The 15,964-nt window shown below is 57.8% G+C and overlaps 1 protein-coding gene across 34 annotated transcripts in view; it reads left to right on the forward strand.

Moving 5' to 3' along the window:
* Positions 1 to 15,964, forward strand: part of LOC115931432 (decreased expression in renal and prostate cancer protein) — a 407,507-nt gene that overhangs the window by 180,020 nt on the left and 211,523 nt on the right. For 32 of the 34 annotated variants that reach the window (XR_010131404.1, XR_010131396.1, XR_010131402.1 and 29 more), the window contains one exon: positions 1 to 15,964. This exon is cut by the window's left edge and continues 91,847 nt beyond it; it is cut by the window's right edge and continues 35,154 nt beyond it. The exons of the other annotated variants lie outside the window; for them this stretch is intronic. The gene's annotated coding sequence lies outside the window, so the exon portion shown is untranslated. 34 annotated transcript variants of the gene reach the window in all.

Genomic DNA, 15,964 nt, shown 5'->3' on the forward strand with positions numbered 1-15,964 from the left:
TGTTTTAGGGTCAGGGCCCAGGGTTAGGGTTGTTTTAGGGCCAGGACCCAGGGTTAGGGTTGTTTTAGGGTCAGGGCCACGGCCCAGGGTTAGGGTTGTTTTAGGGTGAGGGCCAGGGCCCAGGGTTCGGTTTCTTTTAGGGTCAGGGCCAGGGCCCAGGGTTAGGGTTGTTTTAGGGTCAGGGCCAGGGCCCAGGGTTAGGGTTGTTTTAGGGTCAGGGCCAGGGCCCAGGGTTAGACTTGTTTTAGGGTCAGAGCCAGGGCCCATGTTTAGTCTTGTTTTAGGATCAGGGCCAGGACCCAGGGTTAGGGTTGTTTTAGGGTCAGGGCCAGGGCCCAGGGTTAGGCTTGTTTTAGGGTCAGAGCCAGGGCCCATGTTTAGGCTTGTTTTAGGATCAGGTCCAGGACCCAGGGTTAGGGTTGTTTTAGGGTCAGGGCCAGGGCGCAGGGTTAGGGTTGTTTTAGGGTCAGGTCCAGGGTCCAGGTGTAGGGCTGTTTTAGAGTCACGAGCAGGGCCTAGAGTTAGGTTTGTTTTAGGGTCAGGGCCAGGGCCCAGGGTTCGGGTTGTTTTAGGGTCAGGGCCAGGGCCCAGGTTTAGGCTTGTTTTAGGGTCAGGGCCAGGGCCCAGGGTTAGGCTTGTTTTAGGGTCAGAGCCAGGGCCCATGTTTAGGCTTGTTTTAGGATCAGGTCCACGACCCAGTGTTAGGGTTGTTTTAGGGTCAGGGCCAGGGCGCAGGGTTAGGCTTGTTTTAGGGTCTGGTCCAGGGCCCAGGTGTAGGGCTGTTTTAGGGTCACGAGCAGGGCCTAGAGTTAGGTTTGTTTTAGGGTCAGGGCCAGGGCCCAGGGTTATGGATGTTTCAGGGTCAGGGCCAGGTCCCAGGGTTAGGGTTCTTTCAGGGTCAGGGCCACGGCCCAGGGATAGTGTTGTGTTAGGGTCAGGGCCAGGGCCCAGTGTTAGGATTGTTTTGGGTTCAGGGCCAGGGCTCAGGGTTAGGGTTGTTTTAGGGTCAGGGCCAAGGTCCAGGATTAGGGTTGTTTTAGGGTCAGGGCCAGGGCCCAGGGTTAGGGTTGTTTTAGGGTCATGGCCAGGGCACAGGGTTAGGCTTGTTTTAGGGTTAGGGCCAGGACCCAGGGTTAGGCTTGTTTTAGGGTCAGGGCCAGGGTCCAGGGTTAGGCTTCTTTTAGGTTCAGGACCAGGGCCCAGGTTTAGGGATGTTTTATTGTCAGGGCCAGGGCCCAGGGTTCGGGTTTTTTTAGAGTCAGGGCCAGGGCCCAGGGTTAGGGTTGTTTTAGGGTCAGGGCCAGGGCCCCGGGTTACGGTTGTTTTAGGGTCACGGCCAGGACCCAGGGTTAGGGTTGTTTTAGGGACAGGGGCACGGCCCAGGGCTAGGCTTGTTTTATTGTGAGGGCCAGGGCCCAGGGGCAGGGTTGTTTTAGGGTCAGGGCCTGGGCCCAGGGTTAGGGTTGTCTTAGGGTCAGGGCCAGGGCCCAGGGATAGGGTTGTGTTAGGGTCAGGGCCAGGGCCCAGGGTTAGGCTTCTTTTAGGGTCAGGGCCAGGGCCCATGGTTAGGGTTGTTTTAGGGTCAGGGCCAGGGCCCAGGTTTAGGGTTGTTTTAGGGTCAGGGCCAGGGCCCAGGGTTAGGGTTGTTTTAGGGTCAGAGCCCAGGGTTAGCGTTGTTTTAGTTTCGGGGCCCAGGGTTAGGTTTGTTTTAGGGTCGGTGCCCTGGGTTAGGGTTGTTTTAGTGGCGGGGCCCAGGGTTAGGGTTGTTTTACGGTCCGGGACCAGGGGTAGGCTTGTTTTAGGGTTGGGGCCCAGGGTTAGGCTTGTTTTAGTGTCAGGGCCCAGGGTTAGGCTTGTTTTAGTGTCAGGGCCCAGCGTTGGGCTTGTTTTCTGGTCGGGGCCGAGGGTTAGGCTTGTTTTAGGGTCAGGCCCGTTGTTAGGGTTGTTTTAGGGTCAGGGCCCAGGGTTAGGGTTGTTTTAGGGCCAGGACCCAGGGTTAGGGTTGTTTTAGGGTCAGGGCCACGGCCCAGGGTTAGGATTGTCTTAGGGTCAGGGCCAGGGCCCAGGGTTAGCGTTGTTTTAGGCTCATAGCCCAGATTTAGCGTTGTTTTAGGGTCGGGGCCCAGGGTTAGGTTTGTTTTAGGGTCGGGGCCCAGGGTTAGGGTTGTTTTACTGTCCGTGACCAGGGGTAGGCTTGTTTTAGGGTCAGGCCCATGGTTAGGGTTGTTTTATGGTCAGGGCCCAGGGTTAGGGTTGTTTTAGGGTCAGGGCCAGGGCTCAGGGTTAGGGTTGTGTTAGAGTCATGGCCAGGGCACAGGGTTAGGGTTGTTTTAGGGTCAGGGCCAGGGCCCAGGGTTAGGCTTGTTTTAGAGTCAGGGCCAGGGCCCAGGGTTAGGGTTGTTTTAGAGTTAGGGCCAGGGCCCGGGGTTAGGGTTGTTTTAGGGTTAGGGCCAGGGCCCAGGGTTAGGGTTGTTTTAGGGTCAGGGCCAGGGCCCAGGGTTAGGGTTGTTTTTGGGTCAGGGCCAGGGCCCAGGGTTAGGGTTGTTTTAGGGTCAGGGCCCAGGGTTAGGTTTGTTTTAGTGTCGGGGCCCAGAGTTAGCGTTGTTTTACGGTCCGGGACCAGAGGTAGGCTTTTTTTAGGGTTGGGGCCCAGGGTTAGGCTTGTTTTAGGGTTAGGCCCATGGTTAGGGTTGTTTTATGGTCAGGGCCCAGGGTTAGGGTTCTTTTAGGGTCAGGGCCACGGCCCAGGGATAGTGTTGTGTTAGGGTCAGGGCCAGGGCCCAGGATTAGGATTGTTTTAGGTTCAGGGCCAGGGCTCAGGGTTAGGGTTGTTTTAGGGTCAGGGCCAAGGTCCAGGATTAGGGTTGTTTTAGGGTCAGGGCCAGGGCCCAGGGTTAGGGTTGTTTTAGGGTCATGGCCAGGGCACAGGGTTAGGCTTGTTTTAGGGTTAAGGCCAGGACCCAGGGTTAGGCTTGTTTTAGGGTCAGGGCCAGGGTCCAGGGTTAGGCTTCTTTTAGGGTCAGGACCAGGGCCCAGGGTTAGGGATGTTTTATTGTCAGGGCCAGGGCCCAGGGTTCGGGTTTTTTTAGAGTCAGGGCCAGGGCCCAGGGTTAGGGTTGTTTTAGGGTCAGGGCCAGGGCCCCGGGTTACGGTTGTTTTAGGGTCACGGCCAGGGCCCAGGGTTAGGGTTGTTTTAGGGACAGGGGCACGGCCCAGGGCTAGGCTTGTTTTATTGTGAGGGCCAGGGCCCAGGGGCAGGGTTGTTTTAGGGTCAGGGCCTGGGCCCAGGGTTAGGGTTGTCTTAGGGTCAGGGCCAGGGCCAGGGATAGGGTTGTGTTAGGGTCAGGGCCAGGGCCCAGGGTTAGGCTTCTTTTAGGGTCAGGGCCAGGGCCCAGGTTTAGGGTTGTTTTAGGATCAGGGCCAGGGCCCAGGGTTAGGGTTGTTTTAGGGTCAGAGCCCAGGGTTAGCGTTGTTTTAGTTTCGGGGCCCAGGGTTAGGTTTGTTTTAGGGTCGGGGCCCAGGGTTAGGGTTGTTTTAGTGGCGGGGCCCAGGGTTAGGGTTGTTTTACGGTCCGGGACCAGGGGTAGGCTTGTTTTAGGGTTGGGGCCCAGTGTTAGGCTTGTTTTAGTGTCAGGGCCCAGGGTTAGGCTTGTTTTAGTGTCAGGGCCCAGGGTTAGGCTTGTTTTATGGTCGGGGCCGAGGCTTAGGCTTGTTTTAGGGTCAGGCCCTTTGTTAGGGTTGTTTTAGGGTCAGGGCCCAGGGTTAGGGTTGTTTTAGGGCCAGGACCCAGGGTTAGGGTTGTTTTAGGGTTAGGGCCACGGCCCAGGGTTAGGGTTGTTTTAGGGTGAGGGCCAGGGCCCAGGGTTCGGGTTCTTTTAGGGTCAGGCCCAGGGCCCAGGGTTAGGGTTGTTTTAGGGTCAGGGCCAGGGCCCAGGGTTAGGGTTGTTTTAGGGTCAGGGCCAGGGCCCAGGGTTAGGGTTGTTTTAGGGTCAGGGCCAGGGCCCATGTTTAGGCTTGTTTTAGGATTAGGTCTAGGACCCAGGGTTAAGGTTGTTTTAGGGTCAGGGCCAAGGCCCAGTTTTAGGGTTATTTTAGGGTGAGGGCCAGGGCCCAGGGTTCGGGTTGTTTTAGGGTCAGGGCCAGGGCCCAGGGTTAGGGTTGTTTTAGGGTCAGGGCCAGGGCCCAGGGTTAGGGTTGTTTAAGGTCAGGTCCAGGGCCCAGGGTTAGGCTTGTTTTAGGGTCAGGGACAGGGCCCAGGGTTAGGGTTGTTTTAGGGACAGGGGCACGGCCCAGGGCTAGGCTTGTTTTATTGTGAGGGCCAGGGCCCTGGGGCAGGGTTGTTTTAGGGTCAGGGCCAGGGCCCAGGGTTAGGGTTGTTTTAGGGTCAGGGCCAGGTCCCAGGGTTAGGGTTGTTTTAGGGTCAGGGCCAGGGCCCAGGGTTAGGGTTGTTTTAGGGTCAGGGCCAGGGCCCAGGGTTAGGGTTGTGTTAGGGTCAGAGCCAGGGCCCATGTTTAGGTTTGTTTTAGGATCAGGTCCAGGACCCAGGGTTAGGGTTGTTTTAGGGTCAGGGCCAAGGCCCAGGGTTAGGGTTGTTTTAGGGTGAGGGCCAGGGCCCAGGGTTCGGGTTGTTTTAGGGTCAGGGCCAGGGCCCAGGGTTAGGGTTGTTTTAGGGTCAGGGCCAGGGCCCAGGGTTAGGGTTGTTTTATGGTCAGGGCCAGGGCCCATGGTTAGGGTTATTTTAGGGTCAGGGCCAGGGCCCAGGGTTAGGGTTGTTTTAGGGTCAGGGCCAGGGCCCAGGTTTAGGCTTGTTTTAGGGTCAGGGCCAGGACCCAGGGTTAGGCTTGTTTTAGGGTCAGAGCCAGGGCCCATGTTTAGGCTTGTTTTAGGATCAGGTCCAGGACCCAGGGTTAGGGTTGTTTTAGGGTCAGGGCCAGGGCACAGGGTTAGGCTTGTTTTAGGGTCAGGTCGAGGGCCCAGGTGTAGGGCTGTTTTAGGGTCACGAGCAGGGCCTAGAGTTAGGTTTGTTTTAGGGTCAGGGCCAGGGCCCAGGGTTATGGATGTTTCAGGGTCAGGGCCAGGTCCCAGGGTTAGGGTTCTTTCAGGGTCAGGGCCACGGCCCAGGGATAGTGTTGTGTTAGGGTCAGGGCCAGGGCCCAGGGTTAGGATTGTTTTAGGTTCAGGGCCAGGGCTCAGGGTTAGGGTTGTTTTAGGGTCAGGGCCAAGGTCCAGGATTAGGGTTGTTTTAGGGTCAGGGCCAGGGCCCAGGGTTAGGGTTGTTTTAGGGTCATGGCCAGGGCACAGGGTTAGGCTTGTTTTAGGGTTAAGGCCTGCACCCAGGGTTAGGCTTGTTTTAGGGTCAGGGCCAGGGTCCAGGGTTAGGCTTCTTTTAGGGTCAGGACCAGGGCCCAGGTTTAGGGATGTTTTATTGTCAGGGCCAGGGCCCCGGGTTACGGTTGTTTTAGGGTCACGTCCAGGGCGCAGGGTTAGGGTTGTTTTAGGGACAGGGGCACGGCCCAGGGCTAGGCTTGTTTTATTGTGAGGGCCAGGGCCCAGGGGCAGGGTTGTTTTAGGGTCAGGGCCTGGGCCCAGGGTTAGGGTTGTCTTAGGGTCAGGGCCAGGGCCCAGGGATAGGGTTGTGTTAGGGTCAGGGCCAGGGCCCAGGGTTAGGCTTCTTTTAGGGTCAGGGCCAGGGCCCATGGTTAGGGTTGTTTTAGGGTCAGGGCCAGGGCCCAGGTTTAGGGTTGTTTTAGGGTCAGGGCCGGGGCCCAGGGTTAGGGTTGTTTTAGGGTCAGAGCCCAGGGTTAGCGTTGTTTTAGTTTCGGGGCCCAGGGTTAGGTTTGTTTTAGGGTCGGGGCCCAGGGTTAGGGTTGTTTTAGTGGCGGGGCCCAGGGTTAGGGTTGTTTTACGGTCCGGGACCAGGGGTAGGCTTGTTTTAGGGTTGGGGCCCAGGGTTAGGCTTGTTTTAGTGTCAGGGCCCAGGGTTAGGCTTGTTTTAGTGTCAGGGCCCAGGGTTAGGCTTGTTTTATGGTCGGGGCCGAGGGTTAGGCTTGTTTTAGGGTCAGGCCTGTTGTTAGGGTTGTTTTAGGGTCAGGGCCCAGGGTTAGGGTTGTTTTAGGGCCAGGACCCAGGGTTAGGGTTGTTTTAGGGTCAGGGCCACGGCCCAGGGTTAGGGTTGTTTTAGGGTGAGGGCCAGGGCCCAGGGTTCGGGTTCTTTTAGGGTCAGGCCCAGGGCCCAGGGTTAGGGTTGTTTTACGGTCAGGGCCACGGCCCAGGTTTAGGGTTGTTTTAGGGTCAGGGCCAGGGCCCAGGGTTAGGCTTGTTTTAGTGTCAGGGCCCAGGGTTAGGCTTGTTTTAGTGTCAGGGCCCAGGGTTAGGCTTGTTTTATGGTCGGGGCCGAGGGTTAGGCTTGTTTTAGGGTCAGGCCCATTGTTATGGTTGTTTTAGGGTCAGGGCCCAGTGTTAGGGTTGTTTTAGGGCCAGGACCCAGGGTTAGGGTTGTTTTAGGGTCAGGGCCACGGCCCAGGGTTAGGGTTGTTTTAGGGTGAGGGCCAGGGCCCAGGGTTCGGGTTCTTTTAGGGTCAGGGCCAGGGCCCAGGGTTAGGGTTGTTTTAGGGTCAGAGCCCAGGGTTAGCGTTGTTTTAGTTTCGGGGCCCAGGGTTAGGTTTGTTTTAGGGTCGGTGCCCAGGGTTAGGGTTGTTTTAGTGGCGGGGCCCAGGGTTAGGGTTGTTTTACGGTCCGGGACCAGGGGTAGGCTTGTTTTAGGGTTGGGGCCCAGGGTTAGGCTTGTTTTAGTGTCAGGGCCCAGGGTTAGGCTTGTTTTAGTGTCAGGGCCCAGCGTTGGGCTTGTTTTCTGGTCGGGGCCGAGGGTTAGGCTTGTTTTAGGGTCAGGCCCGTTGTTAGGGTTGTTTTAGGGTCAGGGCCCAGGGTTAGGGTTGTTTTAGGGCCAGGACCCAGGGTTAGGGTTGTTTTAGGGTCAGGGCCACGGCCCAGGGTTAGGATTGTCTTAGGGTCAGGGCCAGGGCCCAGGGTTAGCGTTGTTTTAGGCTCATAGCCCAGATTTAGCGTTGTTTTAGGGTCGGGGCCCAGGGTTAGGTTTGTTTTAGGGTCGGGGCCCAGGGTTAGGGTTGTTTTACTGTCCGTGACCAGGGGTAGGCTTGTTTTAGGGTTGGGGCCCAGGGTTAGGCTTGTTTTAGTGTCAGGGCCCAGGGTTAGGCTTGTTTTAGTGTCAGGGCCCAGGGTTAGGCTTGTTTTATGGTCGGGGCCCAGGGTTAGGCTTGTTTTAGGGTCAGGCCCATGGTTAGGGTTGTTTTATGGTCAGGGCCCAGGGTTAGGGTTGTTTTAGGGTCAGGGCCAGGGCTCAGGGTTAGGGTTGTGTTAGGGTCAGGGCCAGGGCCCAGGGTTAGGGTTGTTTTAGGGTCAGGGCCAGGGCCCAGGGTTCGGGTTGTTTTAGAGTCAGGGCCAGGGCCCAGGGTTAGGGTTGTTTTAGGGTCAGGGCCAGGGCCCCGGGTTACGGTTGTTTTAGGGTCACGTCCAGGGCCCAGGGTTAGGGTTGTTTTAGGGACAGGGGCACGGCCCAGGGCTAGGCTTGTTTTATTGTGAGGGCCAGGGCCCAGGGGCAGGGTTGTTTTAGGGTCAGGGCCTGGGCCCAGGGTTAGGGTTGTCTTAGGGTCAGGGCCAGGGCCAGGGATAGGGTTGTGTTAGGGTCAGGGCCAGGGCCCAGGGTTAGGCCTCTTTTAGGGTCGGGGCCAGGGCCCATGGTTAGGGTTGTTTTAGGGTCAGGGCCACGGCCCAGGTTTAGGGTTGTTTTAGGGTCAGGGCCAGGGCCCAGGTTTAGGGTTGTTTTAGGGTCAGAGCCCAGGGTTAGCGTTGTTTTAGTTTCGGGGCCCAGGGTTAGGTTTGTTTTAGGGTCGGGGCCCAGGGTTAGGGTTGTTTTAGTGGCTGGGCCCAGGGTTAGGGTTGTTTTACGGTCCGGGACCAGGGGTAGGCTTGTTTTAGGGTTGGGGCCCAGTGTTAGGCTTGTTTTAGTGTCAGGGCCCAGGGTTAGGCTTGTTTTAGTGTCAGGGCCCAGGGTTAGGCTTGTTTTATGGTCGGGGCCGAGGCTTAGGCTTGTTTTAGGGTCAGGCCCTTTGTTAGGGTTGTTTTAGGGTCAGGGCCCAGGGTTAGGGTTGTTTTAGGGCCAGGACCCAGTGTTAGGGTTGTTTTAGGGTTAGGGCCACGGCCCAGAGTTAGGGTTGTTTTAGGGTGAGGGCCAGGGCCCAGGGTTCGGGTTCTTTTAGGGTCAGGCCCAGGGCCCAGGGTTAGGGTTGTTTTAGGGTCAGGGCCAGGGCCCAGGGTTAGGGTTGTTTTAGGGTCAGGGCCAGGGCCCAGGGTTAGGGTTGTTTTAGGGTCAGGGCCAGGGCCCATGTTTAGGCTTGTTTTAGGATTAGGTCTAGGACCCAGGGTTAGGGTTGTTTTAGGGTCAGGGCCAAGGCCCAGTTTTAGGGTTATTTTAGGGTGAGGGCCAGGGCCCAGGGTTCGGGTTGGTTTAGGGTCAGGGCCAGGGCCCAGGGTTAGGGTTGTTTTAGGGTCAGGGCCAGGGCCCAGGGTTAGGGTTGTTTAAGGTCAGGTCCAGGGCCCAGGGTTAGGCTTGTTTTAGGGTCAGGGACAGGGCCCAGGGTTAGGGTTGTTTTAGGGACAGGGGCACGGCCCAGGGCTAGGCTTGTTTTATTGTGAGGGCCAGGGCCCTGGGGCAGGGTTGTTTTAGGGTCAGGGCCAGGGCCCAGGGTTAGGGTTGTTTTAGGGTCAGGGCCAGGTCCCAGGGTTAGGCTTGTTTTAGGGTCACGGCCAGGGCCCAGGGTTAGGGTTGTTTTAGGGTCAGGGCCAGGGCCCAGGGTTAGGGTTGTTTTAGGGTCAGAGCCAGGGCCCATGTTTAGGTTTGTTTTAGGATCAGGTCCAGGACCCAGGGTTAGGGTTGTTTTAGGGTCAGGGCCAAGGCCCAGGGTTAGGGTTGTTTTAGGGTGAGGGCCAGGGCCCAGGGTTCGGGTTGTTTTAGGGTCAGGGCCAGGGCCCAGGGTTAGGGTTGTTTTAGGGTCAGGGCCAGGGCCCAGGGTTAGGGTTGTTTTATGGTCAGGGCCAGGGCCCATGGTTAGGGTTATTTTAGGGTCAGGGCCAGGGCCCAGGGTTAGGGTTGTTTTAGGGTCAGGGCCAGGGCCCAGGTTTAGGTTTGTTTTAGGGTCAGGGCCAGGACCCAGGGTTAGGCTTGTTTTAGGGTCAGAGCCAGGGCCCATGTTTAGGCTTGTTTTAGGATCAGGTCCAGGACCCAGGGTTAGGGTTGTTTTAGGGTCATGGCCATGGCACAGGGTTAGGCTTGTTTTAGGGTCAGGTCCAGGGCCCAGGTGTAGGGCTGTTTTAGGGTCACGAGCAGGGCCTAGAGTTAGGTTTGTTTTAGCGTCAGGGCCAGGGCCCAGGGTTATGGATGTTTCAGGGTCAGGGCCAGGTCCCAGGGTTAGGGTTCTTTCAGGGTCAGGGCCACGGCCCAGGGATAGTGTTGTGTTAGGGTCAGGGCCAGGGCCCAGGGTTAGGATTGTTTTAGGTTCAGGGCCAGGGCTCAGGGTTAGGGTTGTTTTAGGGTCAGGGCCAAGGTCCAGGATTAGGGTTGTTTTAGGGTCAGGGCCAGGGCCCAGGGTTAGGGTTGTTTTAGGGTCATGGCCAGGGCACAGGGTTAGGCTTGTTTTAGGGTTAAGGCCTGGACCCAGGGTTAGGCTTGTTTTAGGGTCAGGGCCAGGGTCCAGGGTTAGGCTTCTTTTAGGGTCAGGACCAGGGCCCAGGTTTAGGGATGTTTTATTGTCAGGGCCAGGGCCCAGGGTTCGGGTTTTTTTAGAGTCAGGGCCAGGGCCCAGGGTTAGGGTTGTTTTAGGGTCAGGGCCAGGGCCCCGGGTTACGGTTGTTTTAGGGTCACGTCCAGGGCCCAGGGTTAGGGTTGTTTTAGGGACAGGGGCACGGCCCAGGGCTAGGCTTGTTTTATTGTGAGGGCCAGGGCCCAGGGGCAGGGTTGTTTTAGGGTCAGGGCCTGGGCCCAGGGTTAGGGTTGTCTTAGGGTCAGGGCCAGGGCCCAGGGATAGGGTTGTGTTAGGGTCAGGGCCAGGGCCCAGGGTTAGGCTTCTTTTAGGGTCAGGGCCAGGGCCCATGGTTAGGGTTGTTTTAGGGTCAGGGCCAGGGCCCAGGTTTAGGGTTGTTTTAGGGTCAGGGCCGGGGCCCAGGGTTAGGGTTGTTTTAGGGTCAGAGCCCAGGGTTATCGTTGTTTTAGTTTCGGGGCCCAGGGTTAGGTTTGTTTTAGGGTCGGGGCCCAGGGTTAGGGTTGTTTTAGTGGCGGGGCCCAGGGTTAGGGTTGTTTTACGGTCCGGGACCAGGGGTAGGCTTGTTTTAGGGTTGGGGCCCAGGGTTAGGCTTGTTTTAGTGTCAGGGCCCAGGGTTAGGCTTGTTTTAGTGTCAGGGCCCAGGGTTAGGCTTGTTTTATGGTCGGGGCCGAGGGTTAGGTTTGTTTTAGGGTCAGGCCTGTTGTTAGGGTTGTTTTAGGGTCAGGGCCCAGGGTTAGGGTTGTTTTAGGGCCAGGACCCAGGGTTAGGGTTGTTTTAGGGTCAGGGCCACGGCCCAGGGTTAGGGTTGTTTTAGGGTGAGGGCCAGGGCCCAGGGTTCGGGTTCTTTTAGGGTCAGGCCCAGGGCCCAGGGTTAGGGTTGTTTTAGGGTCAGGGCCACGGCCCAGGTTTAGGGTTGTTTTAGGGTCAGGGCCAGGGCCCAGGGTTAGGCTTGTTTTAGTGTCAGGGCCCAGGGTTAGGCTTGTTTTAGTGTCAGGGCCCAGGGTTAGGCTTGTTTTATGGTCGGGGCCGAGGGTTAGGCTTGTTTTAGGGTCAGGCCCATTGTTATGGTTGTTTTAGGGTCAGGGCCCAGGGTTAGGGTTGTTTTAGGGCCAGGACCCAGGGTTAGGGTTGTTTTAGGGTCAGGGCCACGGCCCAGGGTTAGGGTTGTTTTAGGGTGAGGGCCAGGGCCCAGGGTTCGGGTTCTTTTAGGGTCAGGGCCAGGGCCCAGGGTTAGGGTTGTTTTAGGGTCAGGGCCAGGGCCCAGGGTTAGGGTTGTTTTAGGGTCAGGGCCAGGGCCCAGGGTTAGACTTGTTTTAGGGTCAGAGCCAGGGCCCATGTTTAGTCTTGTTTTAGGATCAGGTCCAGGACCCAGGGTTAGGGTTGTTTTAGGGTCAGGGCCAGGGCCCAGGGTTAGGCTTGTTTTAGGGTCAGAGCCAGGGCCCATGTTTAGGCTTGTTTTAGGATCAGGTCCAGGACCCAGGGTTAGGGTTGTTTTAGGGTCAGGGCCAGGGCGCAGGGTTAGGGTTGTTTTAGGGTCAGGTCCAGGGCCCAGGTGTAGGGCTGTTTTAGAGTCACGAGCAGGGCCTAGAGTTAGGTTTGTTTTATGGTCAGGGCCAGGGCCCAGGGTTATGGATGTTTCAGGGTCAGGGCCAGGTCCCAGGGTTACGGTTCTTTCAGGGTCAGGGCCACGGCCCAGGGATAGTGTTGTGTTAGGGTCAGGGCCAGAGCCCAGAGTTAGGATTGTTTTAGGTTCAGGGCCAGGGCCAGGGCTCAGGGTTAGGGTTGTTTTAGGGTCAGGGCCAAGGTCCAGGATTAGGGTTGTTTTAGGGTCAGGGCCAGGGCCCAGGTTTAGGGTTGTTTTAGGGTCATGGCCATGGCACAGGGTTAGGCTTGTTTTAGGGTCAGGTCCAGGACCCAGGGTTAGGCTTGTTTTAGGGTCAGGGCCAGGGTCCAGGGTTAGGCTTCTTTTAGGGTCAGGACCAGGGCCCAGGTTTAGGGATGTTTTATTGTCAGGGCCAGGGCCCAGGGTTAGGGTTTTTTTAGAGTCAGGTCCAGGGCCCAGGGTTAGGGTTGTTTTAGGGTCAGGGCCAGGGCCCCGGGTTACGGTTGTTTTACGGTCAGGGCCAGGGCCCAGGGTTAGGGTTGTTTTAGGGTCAGGGCGAGGGCCCAGGGGTAGGGTTGTTTTAGGGTCAGGGCCAGGGCCCAGGGTTAGGGTTGTTTTAGGGTCAGGGCCCAGGGTTAGGGTTGTTGTAGGGTCAGGGCCCTGGGTTAGGCGTGTTTTAGGGCCAGGGCCCAGGGTTAGGGTTGTTTTAGGGTCAGGGCCAGGGCCCAGGGTTAGGGTTGTCTTAGGGTCAGGGCCAGGGCCCAGGGTTAGGGTTGTTTTAGGGTCAGGGCCAGGGCCCAGGGTTCGGGTTGTTTTAGGGTCAGGGCCAGGACCCAGGGTTAGGGTTGTTTTAGGGTCAGGGCCCAGGGTTAGGGTTGTTGTAGGGTCAGGGCCCTGGGTTAGGCGTGTTTTAGGGCCAGGGCCCAGGGTTAGGGTTGTTTTAGGGTCAGGGCCAGGGCCCAGGGTTAGGGTTGTCTTAGGGTCAGGGCCAGGGCCCAGGGTTAGGGTTGTTTTAGGGTCAGGGCCAGGGCCCAGGGTTAGGGTTGTTTTACGGTCCGGGACCAGGGGTAGGCTTGTTTTAGGATTGGGGCCCAGGGTTAGGCTTGTTTTAGTGTCTGGGCCCAGGGTTAGGCTTGTTTTAGTGTCAGGGCCCAGCGTTAGGCTTGTTTTATGGTCGGGGCCGAGGGTTAGGCTTGTTTTAGGGTCAGGCCCGTTGTTAGGGTTGTTTTAGGGTCAGGGCCCAGGGTTAGGGTTGTTTTAGGGCCAGGACCCAGGGTTAGGGTTGTTTTAGGGTCAGGGCCACGGCCCAGGGTTAGGGTTGTTTTAGGGTGAGGGCCAGGGCCCAGGGTTCGGGTTCTTTTAGGGTCAGGCCCAGGGCCCAGGGTTAGGGTTGTTTTAGGGTCAGGGCCAGGGCCCAGGGTTAGGGTTGTTTTAGGGTCAGGGCCAGGGCCCAGGGTTAGGGTTGTTTTAGGGTCAGGGCCAGGGCCCATGTTTAGGCTTGTTTTAGGATTAGGTCTAGGACCCAGGGTTAGGGTTGTTTTAGGGTCAGGGCCAAGGCCCAGTTTTAGGGTTATTTTAGGGTGAGGGCCAGGGCCCAGGGTTCGGGTTGTTTTAGGGTCAGGGCCAGGGCCCAGGGTTAGGGTTGTTTTAGGGTCAGGGCCAGGGCCCAGGGTTAGGGTTGTTTAAGGTCAGGTCCAGGGCCCAGGGTTAGGCTTGTTTTAGGGTCAGGGACAGGGCCCAGGGTTAGGGTTGTTTTAGGGACAGGGGCACGGCCCAGGGCCAGGCTTGTTTTATTGTGAGGGCCAGGGCCCTGGGGCAGGGTTGTTTTAGGGTCAGGGCCAGGGCCCAGGGTTAGGGTTGTTTTAGGGTCAGGGCCAGGTCCCAGGGTTAGGCTTGTTTTAGGGTCACGGCCAGGGCCCAGGGTTAGGGTTGTTTTAGGGTCAGGGCCAGGGCCCAGGGTTAGGGTTGTTTTAGGGTCAGAGCCAGGGCCCATGTTTAGGTTTGTTTTAGGATCAGGTCCAGGACCCAGGGTTAGGGTTGTTTTAGGGTCAGGGCCAAGGCCCAGGGTTAGGGTTGTTTTAGGGTGAGGGCCAGGGCCCAGGGTTAGGGTTGTTTTAGGGTCAGGGCCAGGGCCCAGGTTTAGGCTTGTTTTAGGGTCAGGGCCAGGACCCAGGGTTAGGCTTGTTTTAGGGTCAGAGCCAGGGCCCATGTTTAGGCTTGTTTTAGGATCAGGTCCAGGACCCAGGGTTAGGGTTGTTTTAGGGTCAGGGCCAGGGCACAGGGTTAGGCTTGTTTTAGGGTCAGGTCCAGGGCCCAGGTGTAGGGCTGTTTTAGGGTCACGAGCAGGGCCTAGAGTTAGGTTTGTTTTAGGGTCAGGGCCAGAGCCCAGGGTTATGGATGTTTCAGGGTCAGGGCCAGGTCCCAGGGTTAGGGTTCTTTCAGGGTCAGGGCCACGGCCCAGGGATAGTGTTGTGTTAGGGTCAGGGCCAGGGCCCAGGGTTAGGATTGTTTTAGGTTCAGGGCCAGGGCTCAGGGTTAGGGTTGTTTTAGGGTCAGGGCCAAGGTCCAGGATTAGGGTTGTTTTAGGGTCAGGGCCAGGGCCCAGGGTTAGGGTTGTTTTAGGGTCATGGCCAGGGCACAGGGTTAGGCTTGTTTTAGGGTTAAGGCCTGGACCCAGGGTTAGGCTTGTTTTAGGGTCAGGGCCAGGGTCCAGGGTTAGGCTTCTTTTAGGGTCAGGACCAGGGCCCAGGTTTAGGGATGTTTTATTGTCAGGGCCAGGGCCCAGGGTTCGGGTTTTTTTAGAGTCAGGGCCAGGGCCCAGGGTTAGGGTTGTTTTAGGGTCAGGGCCAGGGCCCCGGGTTACGGTTGTTTTAGGGTCACGTCCAGGGCCCAGGGTTAGGGTTGTTTTAGGGACAGGGGCACGGCCCAGGGCTAGGCTTGTTTTATTGTGAGGGCCAGGGCCCAGGGGCAGGGTTGTTTTAGGGTCAGGGCCTGGGCCCAGGGTTAGGGTTGTCTTAGGGTCAGGGCCAGGGCCCAGGGATAGGGTTGTGTTAGGGTCAGGGCCAGGGCCCAGGGTTAGGCTTCTTTTAGGGTCAGGGCCAGGGCCCATGGTTAGGGTTGTTTTAGGGTCAGGGCCAGGGCCCAGGTTTAGGGTTGTTTTAGGGTCAGGGCCGGGGCCCAGGGTTAGGGTTGTTTTAGGGTCAGAGCCCAGGGTTAGCGTTGTTTTAGTTTCGGGGCCCAGGGTTAGGTTTGTTTTAGGGTCGGGGCCCAGGGTTAGGGTTGTTTTAGTGGCGGGGCCCAGGGTTAGGGTTGTTTTACGGTCCGGGACCAGGGGTAGGCTTGTTTTAGGGTTGGGGCCCAGGGTTAGGCTTGTTTTAGTGTCAGGGCCCAGGGTTAGGCTTGTTTTAGTGTCAGGGCCCAGGGTTAGGCTTGTTTTATGGTCGGGGCCGAGGGTTAGGCTTGTTTTAGGGTCAGGCCTGTTGTTAGGGTTGTTTTAGGGTCAGGGCCCAGGGTTAGGGTTGTTTTAGGGCCAGGACCCAGGGTTAGGGTTGTTTTAGGGTCAGGGCCAGGGCCCAGGGTTAGGGTTGTTTAAGGTCAGGTCCAGGGCCCAGGGTTAGGCTTGTTTTAGGGTCAGGGACAGGGCCCAGGGTTAGGGTTGTTTTAGGGACAGGGGCACGGCCCAGGGCTAGGCTTGTTTTATTGTGAGGGCCAGGGCCCTGGGGCAGGGTTGTTTTAGGGTCAGGGCCAGGGCCCAGGGTTAGGGTTGTTTTAGGGTCAGGGCCAGGTCCCAGGGTTAGGCTTGTTGTAGGGTCACGGCCAGGGCCCAGGGTTAGGGTTGTTTTAGGGTCAGGGCCAGGGCCCAGGGTTAGGGTTGTTTTAGGGTCAGAGCCAGGGCCCATGTTTAGGTTTGTTTTAGGATCAGGTCCAGGACCCAGGGTTAGGGTTGTTTTAGGGTCAGGGCCAAGGCCCAGGGTTAGGGTTGTTTTAGGGTGAGGGCCAGGGCCCAGGGTTCGGGTTGTTTTAGGGTCAGGGCCAGGGCCCAGGGTTAGGGTTGTTTTAGGGTCAGGGCCAGGGCCCAGGGTTAGGGTTGTTTTATGGTCAGGGCCAGGGCCAATGGTTAGGGTTATTTTAGGGTCAGGGCCAGGGCCCAGGGTTAGGGTTGTTTTAGGGTCAGGGCCAGGGCCCAGGTTTAGGCTTGTTTTAGGGTCAGGGCCAGGACCCAGGGTTAGGCTTGTTTTAGGGTCAGAGCCAGGGCCCATGTTTAGTCTTGTTTTAGGATCAGGTCCAGGACCCAGGGTTAGGGTTGTTTTAGGGTCAGGGCCAGGGCCCAGGGTTAGGCTTGTTTTGGGGTCAGAGCCAGGGCCCATGTTTAGGCTTGTTTAAGATCAGGTCCAGGACCCAGGGTTAGGGTTGTTTTAGGGTCAGGGCCAGGGCGCAGGGTTAGGGTTGTTTTAGGGTCAGGTCCAGGGCCCAGGTGTAGGGCTGTTTTAGAGTCACGAGCAGGGCCTAGAGTTAGGTTTGTTTT

Source organism: Gorilla gorilla, chromosome 18 (assembly GCF_029281585.2).
Source record: "Gorilla gorilla gorilla isolate KB3781 chromosome 18, NHGRI_mGorGor1-v2.1_pri, whole genome shotgun sequence".
Taxonomy (NCBI): domain Eukaryota; kingdom Metazoa; phylum Chordata; class Mammalia; order Primates; family Hominidae; genus Gorilla; species Gorilla gorilla.